The sequence below is a fragment of the Fukomys damarensis genome, unplaced genomic scaffold, assembly GCF_012274545.1.
Source record: "Fukomys damarensis isolate Sample0158 unplaced genomic scaffold, DMR_v1.0_HiC HiC_scaffold_16, whole genome shotgun sequence".
In the NCBI taxonomy this organism is placed as follows: domain Eukaryota; kingdom Metazoa; phylum Chordata; class Mammalia; order Rodentia; family Bathyergidae; genus Fukomys; species Fukomys damarensis.
In genome coordinates this window covers 21,623,854-21,641,421 of record NW_022900928.1, presented here as the reverse complement: position 1 = coordinate 21,641,421, position 17,568 = coordinate 21,623,854, and the positions used below count along the sequence as shown (strand labels likewise).

The 17,568-nt window shown below is 37.1% G+C and overlaps 1 protein-coding gene and 1 non-coding gene across 8 annotated transcripts in view; both read left to right on the top strand.

The window, feature by feature from the left end:
• Positions 1–17,568, top strand: part of Ppfibp2 (PPFIA binding protein 2) — a 152,952-nt gene that overhangs the window by 32,225 nt on the left and 103,159 nt on the right. The window lies entirely within an intron of this gene.
• On the top strand, positions 15,707–15,837 carry LOC117286457. The gene has a single exon (XR_004517625.1). It is a non-coding gene; the product is annotated as a small nucleolar RNA SNORA18 (small nucleolar RNA).

Sequence of the window (17,568 nt, the reverse complement as noted above, 5' to 3'; positions counted from 1 at the left end):
CTTCATGGGAACTGGAAACTTATATGGGTTATAACAAGTCTATTATAGAAAATCTTTCCAAAAGCTCCTGGGTCATTTTTCTTAGCTGCTACAGGTCAGAGTGGCCTTCTTTGCAAACAGGGTATACTCAGTCAAGACTTAGTTCCCTATTGTCAGCAGTGCCTGGAGAGATGGGGAAAGAACGTTAAGGACTGAGTGTGACTGCACCACACGAAGAGCTCAGGATATCTGACACTGCCCAGTTATAGGAATTTGCTTTTCCTTCTCATTGCAGATCTGACTCATGGAGAGTTCTGGGTGTTAGAGCCTGGGGTAAGGGAGGTAATCTGTGTCTCACAGCTTCATCATGTTATGGGTAGCCCTGTAATACAGTCTAGCTCTAATCTCTCAGGCTCTTAATTTCTCCATGAATAGGAGCACCCGTGAGACTCCTGTCCTACTTTCCAGAGTCTCCACAGATTGGGATGTCCTCTTCTAGGTTAGGGTCTTTGACATTGAGAAGAAAGCATCAAGCGTGAATTCTCGTTATTTTCATATTGGTCTCCTTGTTTATTATCTGCCTTTCTGTACCTGAATGTAAGCTCCACAGGGACACTTAGCACTGTCACTGTATCAGCAGTGCCTTGACTCATCTGCAGTGTACAATAGGTGTTTAATTAGTATTTGTCACATATATATTTTATTTACTTTTGTGACTAGGATCTCTTCATTGATTAAGAAGCAGATGTTGGCTTTTGTATATATCCTCTATCAGGCTGTGTACCCAACTTCATTTATGATTTTATATGCCTTTGTTCAGCAGGTTCTTTTGGAATGTCAACTCACTAGTTAATTTGAGAAGTTTGTATGTCCTGTGAACCTCCTCCTGGGTTATAGTTAGCCCATACAGACAGTTGACAGGAGCTACCTGAAAGATAGTCCAACCCTGAGGCTATTAGTATCTGAAGGGTAGGGATTCTATGCTATTCTTGATGCAAAGAATAATTATTGAATTCTATTCAGGACATTTTTTTTTCAAGATTATTAATGCCATCATCATTCTCAAATGGCTGAGCCAAATTGGGCCAAAGAAGTTAAGATTTTTTTTTGTGGTTATTAATGTAGTCTATAGGGTTAGACTGTCGATGTTTGAATCTCAGTGACTCGCTATTGGCTGTGGGATCGTTGGACAATTTACTTAGTTGTTCTGAGCAATAGTTTCTGTATAGATAAATTACTGGTAATAATAGTACCTACCTCGTATTATTGGTAGGATTAATTAATGCAAACACGACACTTAGAATAGTGTCTGGCACTAAGCAAGTGCTCAATTGATCTGTTATTGTTTATTGATATTAGTTTTAATACAATTTTTACTACCTAAAGACATAGTCTGATAAATGGAAGAACTAAGATTTGAATTCAGGGCCATCTGACTCTCTTCTAGGTGCTTTATTCCCAGGTTGCTTTTATGTCCTTGTGAGGGTTTACTATAGGAGAAAAAAGTCCAGTAGAGGAAGATGCTGTTAATTCGTGCTTACAGCCCCTTAGCCAGAGTGGTCGTGTTCTCATCTCGTCTTGTTACACACTATTCTTTCCAGGTAAGAGCTCCGTTGCTTTAGCAGTGGCACAGCTAGAAGAAAGTTTGAAACTGTGTTACCCTAAGATCACAGATTCTGCAGAAATGATATTCTTGTGTGAACATTTAAATCTTCTCTTTATTTGTATTTTCTGATTAATTGAGGTTGAATGAAATCAGGCATTGCTACCAAAATACAACTGCTTTTGCATCCATTGAAGTATCCAAGCAAGAACCCAGGGTTTTTATTCTGCTACTTTTAAAAAATGGAATTATCGCTTATATCAATGAAATTTTTATGAGCTCCCTATACTCATCAAATAGCAGCCACTTACACAGACAGCACAAATACCTACTAAAATAAATGCAGTTCCTTCAGGGATGATTATTAATATTATTACATATCAAAGAATTTCTCTTTATACTTATTCTGCATTATGATAAGTTACACTTCACTTTCCAAAACTCTTTCCCAAAAATGTGTACTTTGGTTGGGTATATGATATTAATGTTTGTGTAGTTAATTTTTTCCCATTAAGTTTATCGGTACATTTAAAGCAAACAATACAGTTACATTCATCATTGGGATCTCGTACCCTTACACGATATATCTTGGTTCTTGTTTTTTCCCCATATCCCTGCCCTCCCTTCACCCCCTTCACCCTTCTCTATTTACAAAGTGTGCAGTTAATTTTTAAAACAAAAAAGTATCTCTCCCCCCACCCCAGTTAGTGAAAACAGGGCAGAGGAGCGTCCTCTGAGAGTACATCCTAAAGCTGAACTGGCAAATACTGCCCCCTTCCAGGCACAGTGTGCTCCTCCTCATCTCTAGGTGTTCAGTCTTGGGACAGGTAAGAGATAACAATCAGTTCTTAGAAGTGTAGAAAGCTGTGCTTTGTCAGCAGGATTGTCATATAACCCTCTTGTAAACTTGAGTTCTTGAAATGCGAATGGGTGTATCCCAGGTGTGACTGTACTTAATTGTACCCCCCAAAATTTTATATTAGAAGATTGGAAAGAGGTAACTGCTAAAGATCCTAGAACCAGTATCAATAATGATTTGTTTCTAATACGAAAGACCATTGTTACAGCTTCCAGTAGGATATTAACCTTTGATCTAATCTTCCTTCTCATTAGCCCCTGTGATTCTGTCTACAGCTAACACTGTAATTGAATTATGCTGTTGACAGTTGAAATTGAACTATATATTTCTTAATTATTTCCCTCTGGATGACACAGAGCAACTGCCAGGGATGCTAATTTTACATAGGGCTTAATTTGTGGGCTAACAGGCCACTCTATCAGGCTACTTCTGGCACAGGACCAGCGAGCCATGTGGTCAGGACACAGAGGATCTCTTATTCCTTCTTGCTGTGGCAGGAGGTTACTTACGCAGTTATCTACAAGCAGCTCTAGATGATAAGGAATAGTTAAAAGGAGTCTGTTTCATGACAGTTAAAAAAGAGGTCACCTGGTCTGGGCCTTCCTGCCATGATTAGTGCCTGGATCTTGTAAAATAAACAAACAAACAAATAAATAAATAAAGTGTGGGGAGCAGAAAAGATTCCAGCGAAGTCTGAGATAATTCAGTTTGGCCCGTGACTGGTGTCAGCTGTGGTGTCAGTGGCCGATGATGGATGAGTCTGTGCTCTGAGCACTGGGGATAGTCCTTACCTGATCCTCTCCCCTGCTTCTCAAAGTGGACCAGCCCAGAGCGTTAACCAGTCGTACAGCATTAGAACCTAAACTTGTCTGTTTCCCAGTCGGGATTTAGGCTGACAGCCTTGATGGGTGTGGGGCCTCATTTCTGCTGTCTGAGAGAGTTTGGATATGACTGGAATTAGTTATTCCTCAAATACTTGCTATAGTATAGGAACTAATCTGAAAAATCCTTCTGTTTTCTTGTTAGAGGATTTTCTTTTTCTTTCTTTCTTTCTTTCTTTCTTTCTTTCTTTCTCTCTCTCTCTCTCTCTCTCTCTCTCTTAATGGTTATGGATAGGCTTTAATTTGTTCTTATGATTCTTGGCAAGTTATATTTTTCTAGGAATATCTACATTTCACTGAGGATTTCAATTTTGTTGGCCATTCCATTTTAATATTTACTATACTTGTTATATGTTTTCATTCTTAATATTATTTGTGCCTTTTCTCTAGTTTTAATCACATTTACCAGAGATGACTTTTTTGTTTTTGTTGTTTTTTGAGACAGGGTCTCACTAAGTAGTCAACGCTGGACTTGAACTTGCTGGGTAGCCCAGATTGGCCTCAAACTTGTAATCCTCCTGCCTCAGCCTTCCAAGTACTGGGATTATAAGTGTTCCATATCGCCTAGCATGAGATGGTCTTTCTTATTACAACTTTGAAACATCTTCCTTTTTTTGGAACCAAGGATCTAACTCAGGACTTTGTGCTTGCAAGGCAGGCGCCATGCCACTGAGCTAAATCCCCCACCCTGACAGAACTTTCTTTTGTGTCATTGAACAAGCCCCACTGTAAGTATGTGTATGCATTATTCTGCAAACAGTTGTATGTATTGATAGCTATGCATTATAGATATGTACTTCATTTATTTGTATTTAATGTCTCTGATATCTGTTCATCGTATTTTCTCTACTTTCTTAGATACATCTCTTCTATTTCAAAAATCACCTTTAAGAATCAACCAATAATATGTATTTCAAATTGACTTCTAATTTAATTGTTATGATTAAAGTGGTCTCTGATACTGACTGTGATTATTTTAGTTCTTGCTTCATGGCCTAAATTAGAACATTTTTTATTTATGTTATGTAGGTGCTCATGAAGTGTAAGCATGTTTTTCCAGTTAGGTGCAGGGTTCTATATTTGCCAGTTATATCTAACTTGTTAATTGTTTAAATGTTCACTAGCCTTACTGATTATTTATTTATTTATTTATTTATTTATTTATTTATTTATTATCTATTTGATCTTATCACATATTTATTTATTTTTATTTATTTATTATCTATTTGATCTTATCACATTCTGAGAAGTTCCTATTCTGAGTTTATGCCAAGGTCTTCTGTTTGATCTCTCCCTTTGCTAAGGGCTTCATATTTTTTCCTGTCACCTTCAAGTGGCTCATTAAAGTGCAGGCCTTAGGCCATCAGGGAACTGGCAGCTCACATGCTTTTATCCCTGAGCTCCAAGCGCTTCTCCCACTTCAGTTGCTTTAAAAGACGTGTATGTATACATATGTGTTTTTGTATGTGTGAATGTTCTTAGTGGGTTTTCTCTGTATAAGTAGTCTACTATCTGCCCTATAGCTGTTAGAGTGCTTTTGCATTTCTTGGCTCTTGGTCCCACTCCTCTGTTTTCAGAGCCAGCAGTGGAAGGCTGAGACTTCTTGTTGCATCTCTCTGACCTATTCCTCTGCTGTCCTCTTCTGACCTAAGAACTCATATGATTAAGTTACCTCCCCATCTCAACAACCTAAACCTCAGTCTCATTTGTAAAATCCCCTTTACCATGTCAAATAACGTACTGACAGCTTCTAGGGATAGGATGTTCATATCTTTGGGAGACCATTGTTATGTCCGCTGCAATGGTCACCAAATAACTTCCCTTTAGTTTCCTGCTTACTTTGAAACAAATTGAAGGGTAGACAAAATTCTTAAAGAGATCAAATTATTAGCTCAAAATATTGGCCTAAATCTATAATTAGGATCATAAATACCACCCACCCTACACATACACCCCAAATTGAGCATAACCCCATGCTACAAACTTCCCCCATAGATAGTGCCTACATCTAGAAGATGGGCAGCTATGCAGGAAAATAACTCATTTTTCAGCTCTCTGGTCAGAAGAAGTCCTCGTTAGGGAACAGTTGAGTTGAGGGCAGGAGAAAAGGTAGATCTACAAAGGTGGTTTCCTTTCTCCCTACAGAAATATGAAGACAGCAACAGTTTAGTCTGTTTTGTGCTACTATAACAGAGTACCTAATACTGCCTAATTTATAATGAAAGAGTTGTTCTTCACGTTGTGGAGGCTGAGAACTCTAATACTAGAAAGTGGCATCTGCTGGGCTTTGTCACTAATGGCAGAAGGCAGAAGAGTGATATACAATTGAGGGAGAGGAATGGGGGAAGAACTCATTCTTTTATTAAAAACCCACTCCTGTGATAAACAGTCTCTTCTCATGATAAAGGCATTAATCCACCTAATCGCCTTCTTTTTTCTTTTTTGGTACCAGGATCAAACTCAGGACCTTGTGCTTGTGAGGCAGGTATGGTGCCACCAAGCTACATCCCTGACCCAGCTTCTTAAGGGTCCCCATTGCAATAAAGTTGCTGACATGTGACTTTGGAGGACACATTCCAACCATAACAAGCCCTAGTCCTTAATTTTTGTTAGACCTTCCTGTATGGCCTGATATATGGTCAGTTTTGAAAAATGTTTTATATGTGCTTTAACAAAACATGCTCTCTATGATGGGGCATTGATCTCTCTGTGTCCCTCATTGTTCTGGTAGATCATCCCTTTTTCTTTTCTCTTGAAGTCTTTTGATCTATCATTTCCCAAGACAGATGATCATGATATTTTATCTTTTTTTTTAACACATGTAGGATTTAGTTTTACATTTTTTTGTTTAGGATTTATATATTTAATTTAAGTTCTTAGTGAGACAGCCCGTAATTTTCTCTTGTGCTAGTCAACATTGCTAAATTACACAAAGTGGTGGAATATTCGTACTCTGATCTGAAAGTTTTACTGGTAGATTCTTTTTTATAATGAAAGCTAGGCAACATTGATATACTTAACAAAATACTTTGTCAGAGTAGAATTATTTAGCTGTTGATGTTTTGATGGAATGAATGTGTAAAATCATTTAAGTCTGAAATTTACTCTGTCAAGAAAGTTTAAACCCATGATTTTGTTTGTTAGTTTACCTAGTAATTGCTTATTTGTGTCTGTTTTTAACTCTTTGACCAAAGTACCTGTTCTAGTAAATGGAATTCTTCTGGGAATCTGAGAGGTTTGTTTGTTTGTTTATTAGTTAGTTTATTTGTTTATTGAAGCAGTGCTAGACCAGCACTGCATCACTGAGCTACCTTAGCCCTTGTAGTGTGTGGACTTCTTGGTTTTATCTTTTTTGAGCATTTTATATTTTAGCCATTTAAGTCATAATTTTTTGTGTTTATGTGGGTTTTTTTCCCCTGACACTAGGGGTTGAACCCCACTATCTTTGTACTAAGCTACAACTCCAACTATTGTATATATGGATGTCTGTATGCATGTATGTGTGTATTGTGTACCTGTAGTAAGCAGGGTTTTATTAAGTCACAAAGTTGCTCAGGCAGAGCTCAAGCTTGCCATCTTCCTGCCTCATCCTCCAAGAGTGTCAGGATTATAGGCATGTACCACCACACTCAGGTCCATAATTCTCTTATGATGACATAAAATAGCTGGATTTTTTTTGTTCCATTGTCTAAATTTTGAGATTAATACAGGTGGGGTCAATGTATTTGTAATTACTATGACTATTGGTATATGGATATATATATATATATATATATATGCTTCTGTGGCAGTGATCAAGTTTTTTATTTTTAAATCTTGTCAATTAAGCCGGGCGTGGTCAGGCGTGGTGGCACACACCTGTAATCCCAGCACTTGGGAGGCTGAGGCAAAAGGATCGCTGTGAGTTCGAGACCAGCCTGGGCTACATACTGAGTTCCAGGTCAGTCTCAACTGCATAGTGAGACCCTGTCTCAAAAAAACAAAAACAAAAAAAATCTTGTCAGTTAAATATTTATCTCTATATTTTTTAACATGCATCCTTAAAATGAAGGCTAACAGTGATCTCTTTAAATGATATTTGTCTTCCTTTTTCTTAATACCTGACTGCCAACAAATGCTTTAATTCCTGTCACTGGCCCCTATTCTGCATTGTTTTTGTTAGTGTTCTAATGTCTTAATTTATATCTCCTAAATTACTATTAGTTTTTAGTTGAAATCTGTGATGAGGGTTAAGCTTAGCTGTCTGTCAACTTGATTGCTTGGGAGCTACCTACGGGATTAGTAAAGCACACTTCTGGATGTGTCTGGATAAGTCTTGGAGGGTTGACCTTGGGGGTCTGTATCTGATCCCTGTCCCTTCCTTTCTGGTGCTGGTCCCCTGCTCTGCTCCCTGACTGCTGTGAATTAAGCAGGTTGACGCCATGCTCTCTACCTTGATGTTCTTGCTTTGGAGCCAGATGCCCCTGGACTGAATCTCCTGAGACCATGAGCAAAAATAAACCCTTCTCCCCTTAAGTTGTGAGTGTCAAGTATTTGGTCCTAGTAACTGGAAAGCTGACTAACATAACAGCATTCGTTTTGTTTAACCAACAATTTTAGCAACTTCTTTCATCACAGTTAATTCTTCTTCCTTCTCAGTCCCCAATCCTTTAGCTTAGTGCTGTTTCTTGCTTCCTTTAAATTTCTTTCTGTAATAATAAAAATTCTTTGAGTAATAACTTTTATTACTCGTCATCTAAAAATGTCCTTAAATGTTCCTAGTCTTGAAGTACAGCTTACCTTGTATAGGCTTTCAGGTGGATAGCTACTTGGAATTATTTTGTGGTCATTGGAACTTATTGCTGATGAAAAGGTTGTTGACAGTCTTAACTGGTTCTGTCTTCTATTTCTGTTTGCTTTGAAGTTTCCACTTTAATTGATTCCACTATGTTGTTTCTAGGGTGAATTTTTAAAAAAATATATTCTTAGATTAGGTGTGAAAGGACTCAGTTCTATTTTGAAAAACCGATTGCCATATTTCTTTCATTGTTGCCTCTGCTTCTTCCATTTTCTTTTGGAATTTCTGGACAGTTATGTAGGATTTATCATTCTCTCTTTGCTGTCTCCTGACTCTTCTTCCTGTTTTCCATTGGCTCCTCTCTCTGCAGCGTCCTGGCTGAACTCTTTAAGTCTGTGTTCCTCTCACATAACTGGCTTATCTGCTGTTTAACCTCTAGTATTCACTCTATCTGCATTCTTTACTTTGGTGTTTATCCGGTTCTTTTTCAAATTTCCCATTTTTTTCTCATGCTTCCCTATTTATTAATGTTTCTTTACTTTCCCTTTTAGCTATCCAAAGCATATATGCCCCAATACAATCCCAAATAGAAAAGTATGCATTCATAATATTAATGTATTCATTTAGTACATGTGTATATATAAACAATCATGTAAAAACTATATTAATTTATGAATTTCTTATCTTACTGCACATTTAATGAAGTAAGTTTATTTGAGCTTTTTACATTTATTCTAGCAAACTATTTCTATCATTATGAGAGCTTTTCTTTCTTCTTTTTTTTTATTTTTTTTGAGACAGGGTGTCACTATGTAGTTGAGACTGACCTGAAACTCACTATGTAGTCCAGGTGGGTCTCAAACTCACAGGGCTCCTCCTGCCTCAGCCTCCTGAGTGCGCCACCACGCCCAGCCATGAGAGCTATTTTTTGAATAATCACATCATTTTAGGGCAGTTGTAGAGTATTTGAGGATGTTGAGGAAATGAAGATTCTTATCTTCAAGTCTGAGTGGGGCCTGATGTTGTATGCTTTCAACAAATTAGATGTAGCTAATGCTCACACAGATTTAACTTTATAAATGCAAGGTTTTATTTTCCTCACTTGTAAATTTATCAGTATTTAAAAAATTCACAATTCACACATGACTATCATCAGAAATTTCATCTAAGGTGGAAGAGCCCCATTAACATGGTAAAAGAGCATTCTTTGAAAGTTTATTTTGTGTTGATATTTCTGAATTTTACAACATAGAAAATTATGTAATTGAATTACACTAAGTTATGCTGTAACAACAACAACAACAACAACAACAACAACAAATCCCTAGAATGTCAGTAGTTTGGAACACAAAGGTTTGTTTCTTGCCTGCAGTACAAGTGTTCCCCAGATCTGTGTCGAGCTCTGGACTGTGTCATCTTTACTCTGGGACATGAGCTGACATAACCCCTACTACTGTCAGAGACCAAGATATGGGGAATTACCTACTGGTTCGTAGACTTTCCTCCAGAAATGAGATGTCAAAAAAAGTCATGGCTCCGAGTAACTTGAAGGGGCAGAGCTGTTATCCTACTAAGAGCTCAAGTGAAGGAGAACCAAAATAGTTTTGTATAACCCGAATTCTACCACATACATACTTACATGCTTTTTAAAGTGATCATTAAAAGGCTTTTTATAAAATTCTATACTTTTATTTCATGAAGTCATATCCTCAAAACAATTATTCAGAAATAAATAGTAGGGGCTGGGGATATAGTTCAGAGGTGCCACACCTGCCTGGCAAGCCCCAAGGTCCTGAGTTCAGCTCCCATTACCGGAAAAAACAAAACAACCAAACAAAAAAATCTAAATCTATTAAATTTTTATTTGTGCCTTAAAAATCCTCAGGTGATCTCTTTTAAGCCTCAAAATCTAACATGTTAGGGCAATGGTTTCAATTCAGGCTTCATTTTAGAATCACCTGGAAAACTTTTTATTACCTTAGGTCATATCTTACACCAATTAAATTAGTATTTCTAGAGATGAACCCCAGGCATCTGTAGTTTATAAAACTCTCCATATGATTTCACTATGCTTCCGAAGTTGAAAACCTTTGTATTAATCTGTCTCCCCTAATAGAGTATTTTGTCATTCAAAATAAAGCAGAATTCCTTGAGAGAGAAACATTTCTAGAGCTTAAGTATGAGTTGAAATGATTAGATAAATAATATTTTGGGAAAAAACCCCAATTATATATGGGGCCGTAATTCGTAGGTCTCCCTGCCAGGAAGATATTGATCTATTATTTTGTTTATGTTCTGTTAATCCCAGTATGAGAGCATATATTTTCTTAATTGTTATATATGGTCCTTCTGTTTCAACTTGTTCCCTTTATGGTTGTAATTTTCTCATAAGAGCTACTCATCTGCAGGAAATGTGTGGAGTATGGAACTGAGCCTTTTGGGAGAGTCTGCCTTTTCTAGGGCTGGGCCTTAGGTGTTACAACATTCTGGACTATTGTATGTGCATGCGTGGTGATTTGTGATTTGAGATTTTATTAGTAAGTGCGCAGTAGGAATTTGGCACTACCCTTGTGGTGTGGAGAGTCCTGTAGTTTTGATTTCTCACAGGGTTTAAATGTATGTGCATGGTTTTATAAACATTCAGGGGGCTCCTTAGCACTTTACAATTTTCTGCGTCATTGTGTGAATTGTCTCAGTTTTCTCTTCATGAACCAGACAAAACATGGGGTTCTTTGTTTCTCTAGGGATCTCATTTTTAGCTTAGTGCTCTCACTGGCCTTAATTTATGAACCCCACATCCAACCCTACATCCTTCCTCTATCTGATTCTTTGCCCCTGGACTGCTCTAAAGTCAACTTTAACTTATTTCACCACTGAGTTTTTTTTTCTTTTCTTTTCTTTTCTTTTTTCAGCCTTAGCTCTACATTGGAAAAAAAGTGGGGAGGTGCTATCATTTTCGGCCTTTCTGTTTGTTCACTGTGGGGGAAGAGGACTCCTGGAGGTTGGGTATTCCCTCTTGCCAGAAGTTCCCCTTAACAAGTTTTTCTAGGGTGCCACGTGGCCTGGCCTGAGATTTTCTACAACAGTTGTTCTGTGAAAATACCACCAGTGCCACCACCTTCACTTATGCAAATACTGAGAGAAGGAAAGCTAATTAAGGGCACCCGAAGGAAACCTGTTTATTCACTTGTTTCCTGACCACGAAGGACCTAAATTCATTGAATATCCCAGCAGTTAAACATTCAAAATTTTGGGTTCTTTTCCTCTTCCTTTTTCACTGTTAGGAAACTGTTGAGGGTTTTTTTTTTTTAATGTTTGTTTGCTTGTTTGTATTGGGGGAATGAACCCACGGCCTTTGTACTGAGCTGCATTTCCAACCCTAACCCTGTTTTTATTTTGAGACAGGTCTCAAAATAAATTACTAAACTGCCCAGCATGGGCTGGGACTTTGATTCTTCCTGCCTCGGCCTCCCTGAATGCTGGAATTACAGGCCTGCTTCGCCCCACCTGGCAGATCAATTTTGTGTATCACTGTGTAGCCCCAGAGGCATGATAGGAGGGTAACCAGGGTGTGTAACACCCACGTTTATTTTTTACAAGTATTTTTATTGAATTATTTTTAATTTTATGATTTTTATATATTAAATTAATGTGTGCTTAACAGGAAAATAAAATATCAATAAAATAAAACATTAAAATGTAATATGTAATGAACGTATAGAATGAATATCAACATTTTTTACATCAACTGTTTGCTTACCGGATCTAAAAAATAGCAGCAGAAATGATTTCTTATGTGAACTATGATGAAAATACAGATAAAACTCTACCATAGAAATAATCTTTATTACACCTAAGGCAGTGTTCACCTGTGAGAACAGCACCTTCCGTACACAAGTATTGGGTAACACGCATGTTTATTTTCTGTTTTCCTGCCTTCTTTGGTAGGACACACTTGACATCTTGCTGATCCCCCTGTTTTCTCAGGAGGCTCTTGTGATGTTTCACCTGTCTGTCCACCGGTCTGCTCCAGAATTCTTCTGAGGAGTTCTTTGGGAAGATACATACTGTTCTTCCTCTGTTGTGATTGATCATTTCTCAAATCCAGCCCCAATCTCTAAGAATATTTCCTGTGGTATTTTGTGCTTATTATTTTCTTTGCAAACAATTAAACTATTTATGCCTGACAGGTTTAGGATCAAGTAAAATACAGCCGTTCGCCAATGCTTTGTGTCTCAAGTGATGTCCTAGTTGCTGCATAACTGATCAACAACATCTTCTCAGCCTTTCATTTTGTTGTAAAATGCGACCATTTTCTGGCTTATTGCTGTTGAGGGTTCACTATCAATCTTTTGTTTGTGGCATAGGCTGACCTTGACCCTCCTGGAGTGCAGGCTTGCACCACCACTCCCAGCTTCACTATTAATCTTAGCACCACAGTGTAATGTTGACAGTATTATTACTGCTTTGTTTTTCTTTCCCAAATAGGAGGCCGATGTTAGGACTTTCTTCGACTGTACTGTACATTTCTCTATTGTGCATTCGCAGCCTTTTTTCACTTATTTCAGTTTTGTTCTTGTGAATAGCTCATGTGCTGGTTGGGGTGTTCTTTTAGCAAATATCATATCAATAGTTAACTAGTGAACCAATTGTCGAATGTGAGATTCGGGTTACTTTGTGAAATAGGTACGACGTCTGTTTACAAAGGCATACACTTTTATTACTGTATGAAGAAGACCTGGTGGCTGATAAATTTCTAAATTCAAGGTGAAAAATGTCTTCACGTCTACCAGGGCATATATTTTTATACCATATTTGGAAGGTTTACTTAACTATGGTGCCAACAGCTTCAACAGTCACAAAATGATGCAAGTTGTTTGTCCATTGTCATATATTTGGATGATGTATAAATTACTGGACAGTATGAAACAAAGCCTTCAACAAATGAGCAAATAGCAGCCAAATTGTCAGATTTTTTTTTCTTGGTGGGTCCTTTTGTCATTAAATGTAGGCATTTGGAAGGAAACCAAATCTCTTGAGTGTCATTATTCTAAAAATCTCAATACCACATCTGTCAGAAATCTGACATTTAGAATGATAAAGTACTGCTATGAAGGCTTTTAGTTCAGATAGTGAGGTGTCATGATATATATATTTTTGCATATTACTATTGATGTATGTGGAATATTTTCTTGTATTTCATTATTAGCTTTTTTGTTTGTTTGTTTGTTTGTTTTTGAGACAGGGTGTCACTATGTAGTTGAGACTGATCTGGAACTCACTATGTAATCCAGGCTGGTCTGGAACTCACAGAGATCCTCCTGCCTCAGCCTCTTGAGTGCTGGATTATAGGTGCACACCAGCATGCCCAGCTCATTATTAGTGTATTTCAAAAGAGAGCATATTGTTTGTTACAAACAATTTCTAACATTGAATCTCAGTGTTGGCATTCTGTCCAACAGGTTTTACCCTTGGCAAGAACTGAGTAACAGTTTCTTATTTAGTTCTAACATTGGATTGTTCAGGTATATATGACCATTTTGTAGCATTTTGACTAATCAAATATTTATTTACATTACTGTTTTTTTCCTTACCTGAATCAAGGTCTTTATTCTGTACTTCTCTGTTATATCTGTCTATCATATGTTGTATATTGCTGCCTTCTTTGGCTTCTTTTGGTTTACATAATTCAAGTCATCAATAGGAGTCACCTAACTCACTTTCAATCTCCTCCCAAAGTTGTAAAAGCAGATTTTCATGCAACATTGTACTGAATTGGACTAATTCTGTAAGAAAAATCAAAAGAAAAATTTAATGAAAAGAATTGTAAATACACAAAAATATAACATAACGTGGACAAAGTCACCCATTTACATGTTGACACACCTGTATACAACCTGTCCTTTGTTTTACCAAGTGGGGAACACAAAGATTGCTTCCTTTTTTCCCCCAGGGCAGCTACTGAGACTCAAGGTCATTATGCTAAAGTACATATTTTCATTAGAAAAGAATGGTATGGGCGTCTGCCACCCAGTATGAGGAACTGATTAATCATATCTGATTATGTATTTTTATACCAGATTTCTAAAAATTGGAATTGCTAGGTCAAAAGTCATGAATATACTCACTGTATCTTGTTAAACTTCTTTTTAGAATGATTGGGTCAAATTTTTCATCTATTGATAGGACATGAGGATACCTTACACTGTATTCTTGTCAACACTGATTATTACACTTTCTTTCTTTCTTTCTTTTCTTTCTTTCTTTCCTTTCTTTCTTTCTTTCCTTTCTTTCTTTTCTTTCTTTCATTTTTTTTCTTGAAACAAGGTCTCACTATGTAGTTCAGGCTGGTCTTGAACTCAGTGTAATCCAGGCTGGCCTTAAATTTATGACTGTCCTGCTTCAGCCTCCCAAAGTGCTGGGCTTACAGACATGCACCACCACGTCTAACAAAGATTACACTTTCAACTTTAATAATTTCATAAGTAAAAACTAAATGTCATTTTTAAATGTTGTATTTACTAGTGAGAAAACATTTTAATTCCATGTTTGCTGCTCCAAAGTTGCCTGTATAAAACCTTTATATTTATTTTATATTTGAGAAGTGGCTTGGTTCATTTTCTTATTGATAATGAGGTCTCTTTTTTTTCAGCTTTAATTGAGTTTATTGGTACATTTTAGGGTTACAGTACAGTTACATTCATTGTTGGGATCTTGTACCTCTACATGACAAGTCTTGGTTCTCATTTTGAGGTCTCTTTTTATATGAGAAAAAATACTGATCTTTTGTTACAATTGCTACAGGTATGGTTTTCAGACTATTATTTGTTTTCTTGTTTTTATTGAACTTTTATTATTCCAGAATGTAATTTTACAGTTAGATTAGATGGTCTGTTATGTTTTGCTCAGTAACTCTTGTGCCTATAAAATCTTTCTCTAACCCAATTTTGACCTATTTTCTCTTCTTTCTTATAGTTTAATTTTTTATACATAATCCTTTCCTGTATAAATTTTGTTTATATATGTGGTATGAAATAAACATCTTAGTTTGGGGGTTGGGGACGTAGCTTAGTGATTAAGTGATTGCCTAGCATGCACGAGATCCTATGTTCAATCCCAAGGCTACCAAAAAAGAGAAGAAAGAAAAGACTTTACTTTTCTGTAAGAATAATTTTAGTAACATGTCTTAGTACTGCATGGGCAGATTCTCCTTGATTATACTTTTCAGAACGTTTTCAGCTATGTATGGTGGTTATTTTACCATGTAAGAAATTACTTTAAATATGTCCTGGGATTTAACTCAGTGGTTCCACTGCCTGCCTCACAAGCATAAGGTCCAGAACATGATCCCCGGTACTAAAAAAAAAAGAAAGAAACCTCCCTAAAACATAGCATCTTAAAATAACAAACATTTCTTCTTTGTCAATTTCTGTGGGCCAGGAATTTAGACATGACCTATTGGGTGGCTCTGCCTCATGGTTTTCATGAGGTTGCAGTTAAGACATTGGCCAAGACTTCAGTCATATGGATATTCAGCTGGGGCTGCGGGACTCGTATCAGAACTGTTCACTCTCAAGACTGATGGCTGTTAACAAGTGGCCATAATTCTTGAGGTCTTTCCCAGGGGGCTTCTCCTGTGGCTGCACATTGTTGGAAATGTCTCATAGAGTCACACTGTCATTCTGCTTTGCTCACAGGTCAATTTCTTAGGCCTTTGATAAGGCAGTATAAGACAGCAAGAAATACAAAAGGCCTAATAATTTTTCCTTTAACTTTACATACTCTCATATCCTAGAGATCTGTACTACTACTGTGAGTAGCTTAGAGTATCAGAGGAAGACAGATCCATCTACCCTAAGTGCTCCTAAAGTGTTAAATTGCTGGAAGAAATTTGGATCTAAGTTCTCAGGAGTTTTGCAACTATCATTATTTGTCCATAGTTCAAGTGGAGATAAAAGAATTGTGGCAAGGCAGATAGGATGACTGAATTCAGCATCCGTTCTTAAAAAGGGGGGGGGACTATTTTGAAAACAGAGAACTTCATTAAAATGACCATGATGAGTATTGAAGGAATTACCTGTGAAATTCCTTAAATAAAATTTTATTTAATTTAAAAAAAAAGCAAGTGGTCATAGCCCTTAGTAAATGGACTTTTCCATAGGGATGATTGAGTATCCTTATAACATAGAAGTTGGCTTCATCCAGAGTAAGTGATCTGAGAGAAGGAGCAGGCAGAAGTCACAGAATCTTTTATAAATTAGCTTTTGAAATGGTATTTCTTCCTTTCTGCCATACTGTACTGGTCATTTGGAACAATCTTGTTTTGTACTGAGGTTTGAACTCAGGACTTAGTATTTAAGAGAAAGGCGGTGGAATCCCTGAATTAAATCCCCAGCCCTGGAGCAATCTTGATATAATGTGGGACAAGTATGAGTGTTCAGAGGAATGGATCATAGGAGGCCACCTGGATACCATTGCCATACTTTTCTTCTAGGAGAGGAAATTTCGAATCATTATATCTCACGTGTGTAGATGTCTTCCACTTGTCATTTATATCCTCAAGCCCACTTGTAGCATTAGAAAGTTTCTCCTGCTCTTAGCTTTCTATCTTATAACCATATCTGATCCTTGGATTTAAAGTCTTGTGGATTTCATCATCCAAGGCATGTTGTCATTGCCATTACAACTAGCTTACGGACAAATTATCCCTTTGTTTTTCCTTCCCACTTCCTTCAGTATTTATTCACTGTTGATTTTGATAAAGTAGTAAGATAAATTGCAAAAAAGGAAATTGGTCTTTTATGCATATAAACATGCATCTGTAAAAGTAGAAGATACCCAAGCATATATATATATATATATGTACCTGTATATGTATATATTGTTTGAATAGTAGGAAAGAATCCCAAAGATTTTGGGCAAGGAAGGTCCCAGAGAAAGGAAACAACTTACACAAGATGACACATAGTGTCACATAGATATAAAGTTAATGAAAACCTGTTTTTCCACTATCCCACCCCAACTTGACTTATTCAACTTTTATAACTGTATGAATATATGTTTGAAATTAGAATGTGTTCAGAACGAAGAGGGATAACTTAGCAGTTGTTTGAAGATTGGATGTCTTCACTTCTGTTCATTTTTCTCTTCTGAGGTTTAGCAGTTCTTTTCTACTCTTGGAATGGCAGGACTCAGAATGTGCTGAGCACATAACCTGAGTGTAGATAACAGGATTTCCTAACTTTCTGGAGTGTCTGACTTGTTTGTAGATTGTGATCCATGATTCCCTCTATCATACGCTTCAGAAATCAAACTGGCAATCAAATATCATGGTAATTGTTTGCTTCACTGTGGATCTCTTGTTCCCAAACTGCCTTGCTAGTAGAAATTCGGTTGCTGGGAGAGAAAAGGGACTAGAAATTAGATGTCAGGCCTGCAGTGTATCCATGAACATGATACCCTACAGCTC